The 13,458-nt window shown below is 71.1% G+C and overlaps 1 protein-coding gene across 7 annotated transcripts in view; it reads right to left on the bottom strand.

The window, feature by feature from the left end:
• The window catches only part of LOC104139381 (zinc finger protein 532), an 85,229-nt gene that overhangs the window by 52,808 nt on the left and 18,963 nt on the right, over positions 1-13,458 (bottom strand). For 2 of the 7 annotated variants that reach the window (XM_068928060.1, XM_068928059.1), the window contains exons 1-2: positions 2,135-2,348; positions 1,589-1,697 (exon numbers count right to left, since the gene is read on the bottom strand). The exons of 1 other annotated variant lie outside the window; for it this stretch is intronic. The gene's annotated coding sequence lies outside the window, so the exon portion shown is untranslated. Of the gene's footprint in view, positions 1-432; positions 603-1,588; positions 1,698-2,134; positions 2,349-2,498; positions 2,592-13,458 lie in introns of those variants that run through there. 4 more of the 7 variants (XM_068928061.1, XM_068928063.1, XM_068928058.1 and 1 more) reach the window with 4 other exon arrangements.

Here is a 13,458-nt window from a genome sequence, read left to right as displayed (position 1 = left end):
ATATGAATTTTAGCTCACACTTGGAAAAGAGCATGCATCATCAGCAGCAATAGATACTATTCCTATCATGCACCATGAATTCATGTTTGCAAGCATAATTCTGCTACAGATGCCTATAGTCAAATATAGAACCTCTGCATTCAAATTATGAAAAATATGAACAGAAATAAGCACAGTGATCTGCTAGACATTTTGTTCCACCACACATGCTATTTACTGCCCTATAAAATCTGAGAAACAATACATTCTATCTGCATTAAAAGCGACACAAATACATTTTCAGGCTAAACATTAGCATGCTATTTTCACTCAGCTACAATTCATTTCTAAATACCTTATGTAATCTACTGCAGTCAGAATAAAAAGGTTCCCTTTTATCTGTCACTCTCTGATGCAGACACCCTACCTATCATCAGCTACCATACAACTTACCAAATATCCACAATCTCTCAAGGCTTTTAATGCTGCCTACTTTATTTTGCTGAGCACAGAGGAAAAGACCCTCACTGCACACCAGCCTAAAACACTTCAATGTTTTTCCTCCATATTTCTCTTGATTGTAGATTACCAAACCAGCTAACAGCCAGGACTGGTTAGATTTTTTTTTTAAATCGTACTGGATACAATTCTAGAGTTGCTGATTTCCTGTTATAGGAAGTAACAGTTCTAGCAAAAGAATCCCCAAGGCAAAATGTTTAGTGCTCCAGTGTGTAAGCTCTAACAGCCTTTGTTCTTCCCTTTGCTATATTCATTACTGCTTTCTTCCCTCTCCCCCTCTCCCTCTCTCCGAGTCCTCCAGCTTTCAGTATAAGATGCAAATGCCAGCTCAAATCTTAGTACACATTTATTTTTCAGATGAAGTTAAAAAAAAAAAAAATCCTATCCATTATCCGTTGCTGTGAAGCTTTGAGTTAAAAGTAGCCATCCCTCAGGAGCTGATGCACTGCCCATCCGGTTTCCTATTCTTACTTCATTACTGCACAATATTATAATTCATGCCACTAATAATCCGCTGGAGCTCCATCAAACCTCTAAAACGCATCTTTGCACTTGGCTGCAAAAATCCTCCCTGGGTTAAAACAGCTTACGAAACATCATCCACACTACTCCTTTCATGCGTTTTCCTGTGTGGCATATATGAAGTACATGTTTAACGTTAAGGACCTGAATTCAGAAATAAGCACCAGGTCACTTAGATGCGGCCAAACAATCGACCTTTAAACAAGCAGACAGCAAATTCCGAGCGCCTAACGCTGCAACGCAACACGGAGCGGTTCGCTGCCATGTGGTCCACGATTTATGATTGTCACTCAGAGGCCTATTCTTTATGACTGCATTGTGATAAAAATGTATATCTGGGCTATTTTAAATAAAGATACTGTATTTAGCCAAGATATCAGTAAGTCTTTACACATAACAGCTTTAATCCCATTAAACCTGGAGGAGGTTAACAGCATTTCTTTGCTAACATTTAAACCATTGTCTCTCTACTAACGTGCCAAGCGCGCAATCAGGAGCCACGTTTACTTTTCACATACATGTACCTTCATGCTATCGTTACAGTCATACCCAAAACACCGCGTCTCACCTTGTGAACCTTGACCTTTGAAAGATTTTTTAGCCAATGCTCAGTTACTGTCACAGATGCATTACCTCTGCAAATATGAAAGGGTTAAAGGCAGCCCCAATCAATAGGCCTACAAGGAAAAAAAAGGGGAAAAAAAAGAGAGTATGCCTTACAGCATCTTTGCAATGCTTTTATGCACAATTCTACAACAATATTGTTTCCTTTTGGCCTTTCAGCAACACACAGCCGCCCCCCCCCACGTCTCCTAAGGAAGAAAGCGACAAGACAGCAGCCTGTAAATAAAACAGCATGCAAAGCAGCATTCTCCAGTCACAAGCAGAACTACAATTACAAATCATTCAATCAATTTTATTTAGTTTAGCTTAAAATAGACTGCATAACCAGTGTCCCACCCTTGCAAAGCAAAAATATTTTAATAAGGGTCATAAATCTCAGCTCTTGCCCATTCCTTAAGCATAAAAAGGCATGAAAAGCCCAAGTAATCTCAGTTACTGCAAATATGTACATTCATACACAGAACCCTTTATGACTACATTAGCCACATACCAGTGCTGTGTGTCTAAAGTGTGCATTCACATACTGTTTTGGGATGGTATCTTTCTGCAAGCTCCTCTGCTTTTGGCTGCCATGAAGGGAGGAAGCTATCCCCGTGCAGCAGCTCAGTGACTGCATTGTGTTCAGGAGCTGATCTGCCTCAAACCGGTTCCAGCCGGTTCTGGTCACCCTACATAAAAAGCTATGGCAACCCTGGCTGAGTTGCCAACGAGCCCCTGAAAACGGCCGGGGCCGCGTCCGCCGCGGCCGTGGGGCGCCGTCCCCGCCGGGGCCGGGGCCGGGGCCGGGGCCGGGGCCGGGGCCGTCCCCGTCCCACCCCGCACGCGCGCGCGCGCCCTTCTCCTCCCCCACTTACCTCCCACAACCTGGCGGGAGCTGGGGCTCTGCGCGCCCGCCCGCCCGCCCAACCGCCTGCCTGCCTGCCTGCAGCTAACAAAGAGACCGCAATAAAAATCCTCCCGGGATGGGCCCGGCCGCGCGCGGGGAGCGGGGCCGCCAGGCGCGCTCGCCCTCTCCCCGCGCTCCCCACGGGCCGAGGGTGGCCGCGGAGCGACGTCACGCCGGCCCCCTCGTGCCGCCGCCGCCGCCGTGGGGCCCGGGCCCAGCGCCGCGCCCGCCGCCCTCCCCGCTCCTCGCCGGCCCGGGGCCGCGCCGTCTCCCCTCGCCGCAGCCCTCGCTGCCCACACCATCCACACGCGCGCCTCCCTCCCCTGGAGAAAGCCATTTCCGCACAGCGACATGCCGGCAGAACCCTTCCCTTACCCGCTCCTCACAGACCCGACTTGGCGGCTCGACGGGATTTTCCCCGCCGCCGTTCGGCTGCCCTTGAGGCGCTCGGGGCAGGCAGCCGGCGGCGGGGCGCCGGGCGAGAGGGCCCCGCCGCGCCGGCCCGCCCCACAAAATGGCTCCTGGCCCAGGCGCCCGCTCGGCCCCGCGGCGAGGCCGCGTCCCTCCGAGACCCCCGAGCCCTTCCGCACCAGCCCGACCCGCGGCCCATCCGCGCCCGCTTCGGCCCCGCCGCCGCTGCCCTTGCGCCCTCCGCCAGCCACGGCCTGCTCCGGCCCCTCGCCCCGGCGCTGCCAGCACGCTGCACCGTGCTGCGACTGGCCGAGCGCGGCCATACCGTGCTGCGCTGTCCCATGCCGTGCCACGCTGCACCATGCAGTCCCATGCTGTGCTGGGCTGTGCCACGCCGTACTGTGCCGTGCTGAGTAATGCCATGCTGTGCCGTGCTGCGCCATGCCGTGCCGCACTGCACCATGCAGTGCCATGCAGCGCCCCACTCCGCCACGCTGTGCTTTGAAGTGCCACACCATGCCATGCAGAGCCACACAGAGCTGTGCCTGAAGCCCATGCTTGGACACGCTGCCTGCCCCAGGAGCCCGCTCCCGGGCTCGGGCTCAGGCACGCCGGCCCCAGCACGGCCCATCACCGGGGACCCAGGAGCCCGCTCCCGGGCTCGGGCTCAGGCACGCCGGCCCCAGCACGGCCCATCGCCGGGGACCCAGGAGCCCGCTCCCGGGCTCGGGCTCAGGCACGCCGGCCCCAGCACGGCCCATCACCGGGGACCCAGGAGCCCGCTCTCGGGCTTGGGCTCAGGCACGCCGGCCCCAGCACGGCCCATCGCCGGGGACCCAGGAGCCCGCTCTCGGGCTCGGGCTCAGGCACGCCGGCCCCAGCACGGCCCATCACTAGGGACCCAGGAGCCCGCTCTCGGGCTCGGGCTCAGGCACGCCGGCCCCAGCACGGCCCATCGCCGGGGACCCAGGAGCCCGCTCCCGGGCTCGGGCTCAGGCACGCCGGCCCCAGCACGGCCCATCACCGGGGACCCAGCAGCCCGCTCTCGGGCTCGGGCTCAGGCACGCCGGCCCCAGCACGGCCCATCGCCGGGGACCCAGGAGCCCGCTCCCGGGCTCGGGCTCAGGCACGCCGGCCCCAGCACGGCCCATCACCGGGGACCCAGGAGCCCGCTCTCGGGCTCGGGCTCAGGCACGCCGGCCCCAGCACGGCCCATCACTAGGGACCCAGGAGCCCGCTCTCGGGCTCGGGCTCAGGCACGCCGGCCCCAGCACGGCCCATCGCCGGGGACCCAGGAGCCCGCTCTCGGGCTCGGGCTCAGGCACGCCGGCCCCAGCACGGCCCATCGCCGGGGACCCAGGAGCCCGCTCCCGGGCTCGGGCTCAGGCACGCCGGCCCCAGCACGGCCCATCACTAGGGACCCAGGAGCCCGCTCTCGGGCTCGGGCTCAGGCACGCCGGCCCCAGCACGGCCCATCACCGGGGACCCAGGAGCCCGCTCTCGGGCTCAGGCTCAGGCACGCCGGCCCCAGCACGGCCCATCGCCGGGGACCCAGGAGCCCGCTCCCGGGCGCGAGCTCAGGCACGCCGGCCCCAGCACGGCCCATCGCCGGGGACCCAGGAGCCCGCTCCCGGGCTCGGGCTCAGGCACACCGGCCCCAGCACGGCCCATCACCGGGGACCCAGGAGCCCGCTCCCGGGCTCGGGCTCAGGCACGCCGGCCCCAGCACGGCCCATCGCCGGGGACCCAGGAGCCTGCTCTCGGGCTCGGGCTCAGGCACGCCGGCCCCAGCACGGCCCATCGCCGGGGACCCAGGAGCCCGCTCCCGGGTTCCGGCTCAGGCACGCCGGCCCCAGCACGGCCCATCACTGGGGACCCAGGAGCCCGCTCCCGGGCTCGGGCTCAGGCACGCCGGCCCCAGCACGGCCCATCGCCGGGAACCCAGGAGCCCGCTCTCGGGCTTGGGCTCAGGCACGCCGGCCCCAGCACGGCCCATCACCGGGGACCCCAAGAGCCCGCTCTCGGGCTCGGGCTCAGGCACGCCGGCCCCAGCACGGCCCATCACTGGGGACCCAGGAGCCCGCTCTCGGGCTCGGGCTCAGGCACGCCGGCCCCAGCACGGCCCATCACTGGGGACCCAGGAGCCCGCTCTCGGGCTCGGGCTCAGGCACGCCGGCCCCAGCACGGCCCATCACTAGGGACCCAGGAGCCCGCTCTCGGGCTCGGGCTCAGGCACGCCGGCCCCAGCACGGCCCATCGCCGGGGACCCAGGAGCCCGCTCTCGGGCTCGGGCTCAGGCACGCCGGCCCCAGCACGGCCCATCACCGGGGACCCAGGAGCCCGCTCTCGGGCTCGGGCTCAGGCACGCCGGCCCCAGCACGGCCCATCGCCGGGGACCCAGGAGCCTGCTCTCGGGCTCGGGCTCAGGCACGCCGGCCCCAGCACGGCCCATCGCCGGGGACCCAGGAACCCGCTCCCGGGCTCGGGCTCAGGCACGCCGGCCCCAGCACAGCCCATCGCCGGGGACCCAGCAGCCCGCTCTCGGGCTCGGGCTCAGGCACGCCGGCCCCAGCACGGCCCATCACTAGGGACCCAGGAGCCCGCTCTCGGGCTCGGGCTCACGCACGCCGGCCCCAGCACGGCCCATCACCGGGGACCCAGGAGCCTGCTCTCGGGCTCGGGCTCAGGCACGCCGGCCCCAGCACGGCCCATCGCCGGGGACCCAGGAGCCCGCTCTCGGGCTCGGGCTCAGGCACGCCGGCCCCAGCACGGCCCATCACTAGGGACCCAGGAGCCCGCTCTCGGGCTCGGGCTCAGGCACGCCGGCCCCAGCACGGCCCATCGCCGGGGACCCAGGAGCCCGCTCTCGGGCTCGGGCTCAGGCACGCCGGCCCCAGCACGGCCCATCGCCGGGGACCCAGGAGCCCGCTCTCGGGCTCGGGCTCAGGCACGCCGGCCCCAGCACGGCCCATCACCGGGGACCCAGGAGCCCGCTCTCGGGCTCGGGCTCAGGAACGCCGGCCCCAGCACGGCCCATCGCCGGGGACCCAGGAGCCCGCTCTCGGGCTCGGGCTCAGGCACGCCGGCCCCAGCACGGCCCATCACCAGGAACCCAGGAGCCCGCTCCCGGGCTCGGGCTCAGGCACGCCGGCCCCAGCACGGCCCATCACCAGGGACCCAGGAGCCCGCTCCCGGGCTCGGGCTCAGGCACGCCGGCCCCAGCACGGCCCATCACCAGGGACCCAGGAGCCTGCTCTCGGGCTCGGGCTCAGGCACGCCGGCCCCAGCACGGCCCATCGCCGGGGACCCAGGAGCCCGCTCTCGGGCTCGGGCTCAGGCACGCCGGCCCCAGCACGGCCCATCACTAGGGACCCAGGAGCCCGCTCTCGGGCTCGGGCTCAGGCACGCCGGCCCCAGCACGGCCCATCACCAGGGACCCACGAGCCCGCTCTTGGGCTCGGGCTCAGGCACGCCGGCCCCAGCACGGCCCATCACTAGGGACTCAGGAGCCCGCTCCTGGGCTCGAGCTCAGGCACGCCGGCCCCAGCACGGCCCATCACTGGGGACCCAGGAGCCCGCTCTCGGGCTCGGGCTCAGGCACGCCGGCCCCAGCACGGCCCATCACCGGGGACCCAGGAGCCCGCTCTCGGGCTCGGGCTCAGGCACGCCAGCCCCAGCACGGCCCATCACCGGGGACCCAGGAGCCCGCTCCCAGGCTCGGGCTCAGGCACGCCGGCCCCAGCACGGCCCATCGCCGGGGACCCAGGAGCCCGCTCCCGGGCTCGGGCTCAGGCACGCCGGCCCCAGCACGGCCCATCACCGGGGACCCAGGAGCCCGCTCCCGGGTTGGGGCTCAGGCACGCCGGCCCCAGCACGGCCCATCACCGGGGACCCAGCAGCCCGCTCTCGGGCTCGGGCTCAGGCACGCCGGCCCCAGCACGGCCCATCACTAGGGACCCAGGAGCCCGCTCTCGGGCTCGGGCTCAGGCACGCCGGCCCCAGCACGGCCCATCACTAGGGACCCAGGAGCCCGCTCCCGGGCTCGGGCTCAGGCACGCCGGCCCCAGCACGGCCCATCACTAGGGACCCAGGAGCCCGCTCTCGGGCTCGGGCTCAGGCACGCCGGCCCCAGCACGGCCCATCACCAGGGACCCAGGAGCCCGCTCTCGGGCTCGGGCTCAGGCACGCCGGCCCCAGCACGGCCCATCGCCGGGGACCCAGGAGCCCGCTCTCGGGCTCGGGCTCAGGCACGCCGGCCCCAGCACGGCCCATCGCCGGGGACCCAGGAGCCCGCTCTCGGGCTCGGGCTCAGGCACGCCGGCCCCAGCACGGCCCATCGCCGGGGACCCAGGAGCCCGCTCCCGGGCTCGGGCTCAGGCACGCCGGCCCCAGCACGGCCCATCACCGGGGACCCAGGAGCCCGCTCTCGGGCTCAGGCACGCCGGCCCCAGCACGGCCCATCACCGGGGACTCAGGAGCCCGCTCTCGGGCTCGGGCTCAGGCACGCCGGCCCCAGCACAGCCCATCACCGGGGACCCAGGAGCCCGCTCTCGGGCTCGGGCTCAGGCACGCCGGCCCCAGCACGGCCCATCACCAGGGACCCAGGAGCCCGCTCTCGGGCTCGGGCTCAGGCACGCCGGCCCCAGCACGGCCCATCACCGGGGACCCAGGAGCCCGCTCTCGGGCTCGGGCTCAGGCACGCCGGCCCCAGCACAGCCCATCACCGGGGACCCAGGAGCCCGCTCTCGGGCTCGGGCTCAGGCACGCCGGCCCCAGCACGGCCCATCACTAGGGACCCAGGAGCCCGCTCTCGGGCTCGGGCTCAGGCACGCCGGCCCCAGCACAGCCCAGCACCGGGGACCCAGGAGCCCGCTCTCGGGCTCGGGCTCAGGCACGCCGGCCCCAGCACGGCCCATCACTGGGGACCCAGGAGCCCGCTCTCGGGCTCGGGCTCAGGCACGCCGGCCCCAGCACGGCCCATCACCGGGGACCCAGGAGCCCGCTCTCGGGCTCGGGCTCAGGCACGCCGGCCCCAGCACGGCCCATCGCCGGGGACCCAGGAGCCCGCTCTCGGGCTCGGGCTCAGGCACGCCGGCCCCAGCACGGCCCATCACCGGGGACCCAGGAGCCCGCTCTCGGGCTCGGGCTCAGGCACGCCGGCCCCAGCACGGCCCATCGCCGGGGACCCAGGAGCCCGCTCTCGGGCTCGGGCTCAGGCACGCCGGCCCCAGCACGGCCCATCACCGGGGACCCAGGAGCCCGCTCTCGGGCTCGGGCTCAGGCACGCCGGCCCCAGCACGGCCCATCACTAGGGACCCAGGAGCCCGCTCTCGGGCTCGGGCTCAGGCACGCCGGCCCCAGCACGGCCCATCGCCGGGGACCAAGGAGCCCGCTCTCGGGCTCGGGCTCAGGCACGCCGGCCCCAGCACGGCCCATCACTAGGGACCCAGGAGCCCGCTCTCGGGCTCGGGCTCAGGCACGCCGGCCCCAGCACGGCCCATCACTAGGGACCCAGGAGCCCGCTCCCGGGCTCGGGCTCAGGCACGCCGGCCCCAGCACGGCCCACCACCGGGGACCCAGGAGCCCGCTCTCGGGCTCAGGCACGCCGGCCCCAGCACGGCCCATCACTGGGGACTCAGGAGCCCGCTCCCGGGCTCGGGCTCAGGCACGCCGGCCCCAGCACGGCCCATCACCGGGGACCCAGGAGCCCACTCTCGGGCTCGGGCTCAGGCACGCCGGCCCCAGCACGGCCCATCGCCGGGGACCCAGGAGCCCACTCTCGGGCTCGGGCTCAGGCACGCCGGCCCCAGCACGGCCCATCACTAGGGACCCAGGAGCCCACTCTCGGGCTCGGGCTCAGGCACGCCGGCCCCAGCACGGCCCATCACCAGGGACCCAGGAGCCCACTCTCGGGCTCGGGCTCAGGCACGCCGGCCCCAGCACGGCCCATCGCCGGGGACCCAGGAGCCCGCTCTCGGGCTCGGGCTCAGGCACGCCGGCCCCAGCACGGCCCATCGCCGGGGACCCACGAGCCCGCTCCTGGGCTTGGGCTCAGGCACGCCGGCCCCAGCACGGCCCATCGCCGGGGACCCAGGAGCCCGCTCCCGGGCTCGGGCTCAGGCACGCCGGCCCCAGCACGGCCCATCACCGGGGACCCAGGAGCCCGCTCCCGGGCTCGGGCTCAGGCACGCCGGCCCCAGCACGGCCCATCACCGGGGACCCAGGAGCCCGCTCTCGGGCTCGGGCTCAGGCACGCCGGCCCCAGCACAGCCCATCACCGGGGACCCAGGAGCCCGCTCTCGGGCTCGGGCTCAGGCACGCCGGCCCCAGCACGGCCCATCACTAGGGACCCAGGAGCCCGCTCTCGGGCTCGGGCTCAGGCACGCCGGCCTCAGCACGGCCCATCACCGGGGACCCAGGAGCCCGCTCTCGGGCTCGGGCTCAGGCACGCCAGCCCCAGCACGGCCCATCACCGGGGACCCAGGAGCCCGCTCTCGGGCTCGGGCTCAGGCACGCCGGCCCCAGCACGGCCCATCGCCGGGGACCCAGGAGCCCGCTCTCGGGCTCGGGCTCAGGCACACCGGCCCCAGCACGGCCCATAACTAGCGACCCAGGAGCCCGCTCCCGGGCTCGGGCTCAGGCACGCCGGCCCCAGCACGGCCCATCAGTAGGGACCCAGGAGCCCGCTCTCGGGCTCGGGCTCAGGCACGCCGGCCCCAGCACGGCCCATCGCCGGGGACCAAGGAGCCCGCTCCCGGGCTCGGGCTCAGGCACGCCGGCCCCAGCACGGCCCATCACTAGGGACCCAGGAGCCCGCTCTCGGGCTCGGGCTCAGGCACGCCGGCCCCAGCACGGCCCATCGCCGGGGACCCAGGAGCCCGCTCTCGGGCTCGGGCTCAGGCACGCCGGCCCCAGCACGGCCCATCACTAGGGACCCAGGAGCCCGCTCTCGGGCTCGGGCTCAGGCACGCCGGCCCCAGCACGGCCCATCACTAGGGACCCAGGAGCCCGCTCCCGGGCTCGGGCTCAGGCACGCCGGCCCCAGCACGGCCCATCACCGGGGACCCAGGAGCCCGCTCTCGGGCTCGGGCTCAGGCACGCCGGCCCCAGCACGGCCCATCACTAGGGACCCAGGAGCCCGCTCCCGGGCTCGGGCTCAGGCACGCCGGCCCCAGCACGGCCCATCACCAGGGACCCAGCAGCCCGCTCTCGGGCTCGGGCTCAGGCACGCCGGCCCCAGCACGGCCCATCACCAGGGACCCAGGAGCCCACTCTCGGGCTCGGGCTCAGGCACGCCGGCCCCAGCACGGCCCATCGCCGGGGACCCAGGAGCCCGCTCCCGGGCTCGGGCTCAGGCACGCCGGCCCCAGCACGGCCCATCACCGGGGACCCAGGAGCCCGCTCTCGGGCTCGGGCTCAGGCACGCCGGCCCCAGCACGGCCCATCACCGGGGACCCAGGAGCCCGCTCTCGGGCTCGGGCTCAGGCACGCCGGCCCCAGCACGGCCCATCACCGGGGACCCAGGAGCCCGCTCTCGGGCTCGGGCTCAGGCACGCCGGCCCCAGCACGGCCCATCACTAGGGACCCAGGAGCCCGCTCTCGGGCTCGGGCTCAGGCACGCCGGCCCCAGCACGGCCCATCGCCGGGGACCCAGGAGCCCGCTCTCGGGCTCGGGCTCAGGCACGCCGGCCCCAGCACGGCCCATCACTAGGGACCCAGGAGCCCGCTCTCGGGCTCAGGCACGCCGGCCCCAGCACGGCCCATCGCCGGGGACCCAGGAGCCCGCTCTCGGGCTCGGGCTCAGGCACGCCGGCCCCAGCACGGCCCATCACTAGGGACCCAGGAGCCCGCTCTCGGGCTCGGGCTCAGGCACGCCGGCCCCAGCACGGCCCATCGCCGGGGACCCAGGAGCCCGCTCTCGGGCTCGGGCTCAGGCACGCCGGCCCCAGCACGGCCCATCACTAGGGACCCAGGAGCCCGCTCTCGGGCTCAGGCACGCCGGCCCCAGCACGGCCCATCGCCGGGGACCCAGGAGCCCGCTCTCGGGCTCGGGCTCAGGCACGCCGGCCCCAGCACGGCCCATCACCGGGGACCCAGGAGCCCGCTCTCGGGCTCGGGCTCAGGCACGCCGGCCCCAGCACGGCCCATCACTAGGGACCCAGGAGCCCGCTCTCGGGCTCGGGCTCAGGCACGCCGGCCCCAGCACGGCCCATCGCCGGGGACCCAGGAGCCCGCTCTCGGGCTCGGGCTCAGGCACGCCGGCCCCAGCACGGCCCATCACTAGGGACCCAGGAGCCCGCTCTCGGGCTCGGGCTCAGGCACGCCGGCCCCAGCACGGCCCATCGCCGGGGACCCAGGAGCCCGCTCTCGGGCTCGGGCTCAGGCACGCCGGCCCCAGCACGGCCCATCACCGGGGACCCAGGAGCCCGCTCTCGGGCTCGGGCTCAGGCACGCCGGCCCCAGCACGGCCCATCACTGGGGACCCAGGAGCCCACTCTCGGGCTCGGGCTCAGGCACGCTGGCCCCAGCACGGCCCATCACCGGGGACCCAGGAGCCTGCTCTCGGGCTCGGGCTCAGGCACGCCGGCCCCAGCACGGCCCATCACTAGGGACCCAGGAGCCCGCTCTCGGGCTCGGGCTCAGGCACGCCGGCCCCAGCACGGCCCATCACCGGGGACCCAGGAGCCCACTCTCGGGCTCGGGCTCAGGCATGCCGGCCCCAGCACGGCCCATCGCCGGGGACCCAGGAGCCCGCTCTCGGGCTCGGGCTCAGGCACGCCGGCCCCAGCACGGCCCATCGCCGGGGACCCAGGAGCCCGCTCTCGGGCTCGGGCTCAGGCACGCCGGCCCCAGCACGGCCCATCACCGGGGACCCAGGAGCCCGCTCTCGGGCTCGGGCTCAGGCACGCCGGCCCCAGCACGGCCCATCACCGGGGACCCAGGAGCCCGCTCTCGGGCTCGGGCTCAGGCACGCCGGCCCCAGCACGGCCCATCGCCGGGGACCCAGGAGCCCGCTCTCGGGCTCGGGCTCAGGCACGCCGGCCCCAGCACGGCCCATCACTAGGGACCCAGGAGCCCGCTCTCGGGCTCAGGCACGCCAGCCCCAGCACGGCCCATCGCCGGGGACCCAGGAGCCCGCTCTCGGGCTCGGGCTCAGGCACGCCGGCCCCAGCACGGCCCATCACCGGGGACCCAGGAGCCCGCTCTCGGGCTCGGGCTCAGGCACGCCGGCCCCAGCACGGCCCATCACTAGGGACCCAGGAGCCCGCTCTCGGGCTCGGGCTCAGGCACGCCGGCCCCAGCACGGCCCATCACTAGGGACCCAGGAGCCCGCTCTCGGGCTCGGGCTCAGGCACGCTGGCCCCAGCACGGCCCATCACTAGGGACCCAGGAGCCCGCTCTCGGGCTCGGGCTCAGGCACGCCGGCCCCAGCACGGCCCATCACCGGGGACCCAGCAGCCCGCTCTCGGGCTCGGGCTCAGGCACGCCGGCCCCAGCACGGCCCATCACTAGGGACCCAGCAGCCCACTCTCGGGCTCGGGCTCGGGCTCAGGCACGCCGGCCCCAGCACGGCCCACCACCGGGGACCCAGGAGCCCGCTCTCGGGCTCGGGCTCAGGCACGCCGGCCCCAGCACGGCCCATCGCCGGGGACCCAGGAGCCCACTCTCGGGCTCGGGCTCAGGCACGCCGGCCCCAGCACGGCCCATCACTAGGGACCCAGGAGCCCGCTCTCGGGCTCGGGCTCAGGCACGCCGGCCCCAGCACGGCCCATCACTGGGGACCCAGCAGCCCGCTCTCGGGCTTGGGCTCAGGCACGCCGGCCCCAGCACGGCCCATCACTAGGGACCCAGGAGCCCGCTCCCGGGCTCGGGCTCAGGCACGCCGGCCCCAGCACGGCCCATCACCGGGGACCCAGGAGCCCGCTCTCGGGCTCGGGCTCAGGCACGCCGGCCCCAGCACGGCCCATCACTAGGGACCCAGGAGCCCGCTCTCGGGCTCGGGCTCAGGCACGCCGGCCCCAGCACGGCCCATCGCCGGGGACCCAGGAGCCCGCTCTCGGGCTCGGGCTCAGGCACGCCGGCCCCAGCACGGCCCATCACCAGGGACCCACGAGCCCGCTCCCGGGCTCGGGCTCAGGCACGCCGGCCCCAGCACGGCCCATCACCGGGGACCCAGCAGCCCGCTCTCGGGCTCGGGCTCAGGCACGCCGGCCCCAGCACGGCCCATCACCGGGGACCCAGGAGCCCACTCTCGGGCTCGGGCTCAGGCACGCCGGCCCCAGCACGGCCCATCACCGGGGACCCAGGAGCCCGCTCTCGGGCTCGGGCTCAGGCACGCCGGCCCCAGCACGGCCCATCGCCGGGGACCCAGGAGCCCGCTCTCGGGCTCGGGCTCAGGCACGCCGGCCCCAGCACGGCCCATCACCGGGGACCCAGGAGCCCGCTCTCGGGCTCGGGCTCAGGCACGCCGGCCCCAGCACGGCCCATCGCCGGGGACCCAGGAGCCCGCTCTCGGG

This window comes from Struthio camelus, chromosome Z (genome assembly GCF_040807025.1).
Source record: "Struthio camelus isolate bStrCam1 chromosome Z, bStrCam1.hap1, whole genome shotgun sequence".
NCBI lineage: Eukaryota > Metazoa > Chordata > Aves > Struthioniformes > Struthionidae > Struthio > Struthio camelus.
Note: the sequence above shows the minus strand (reverse complement) of the source record. Positions and strands in the feature narration are given on the sequence as shown.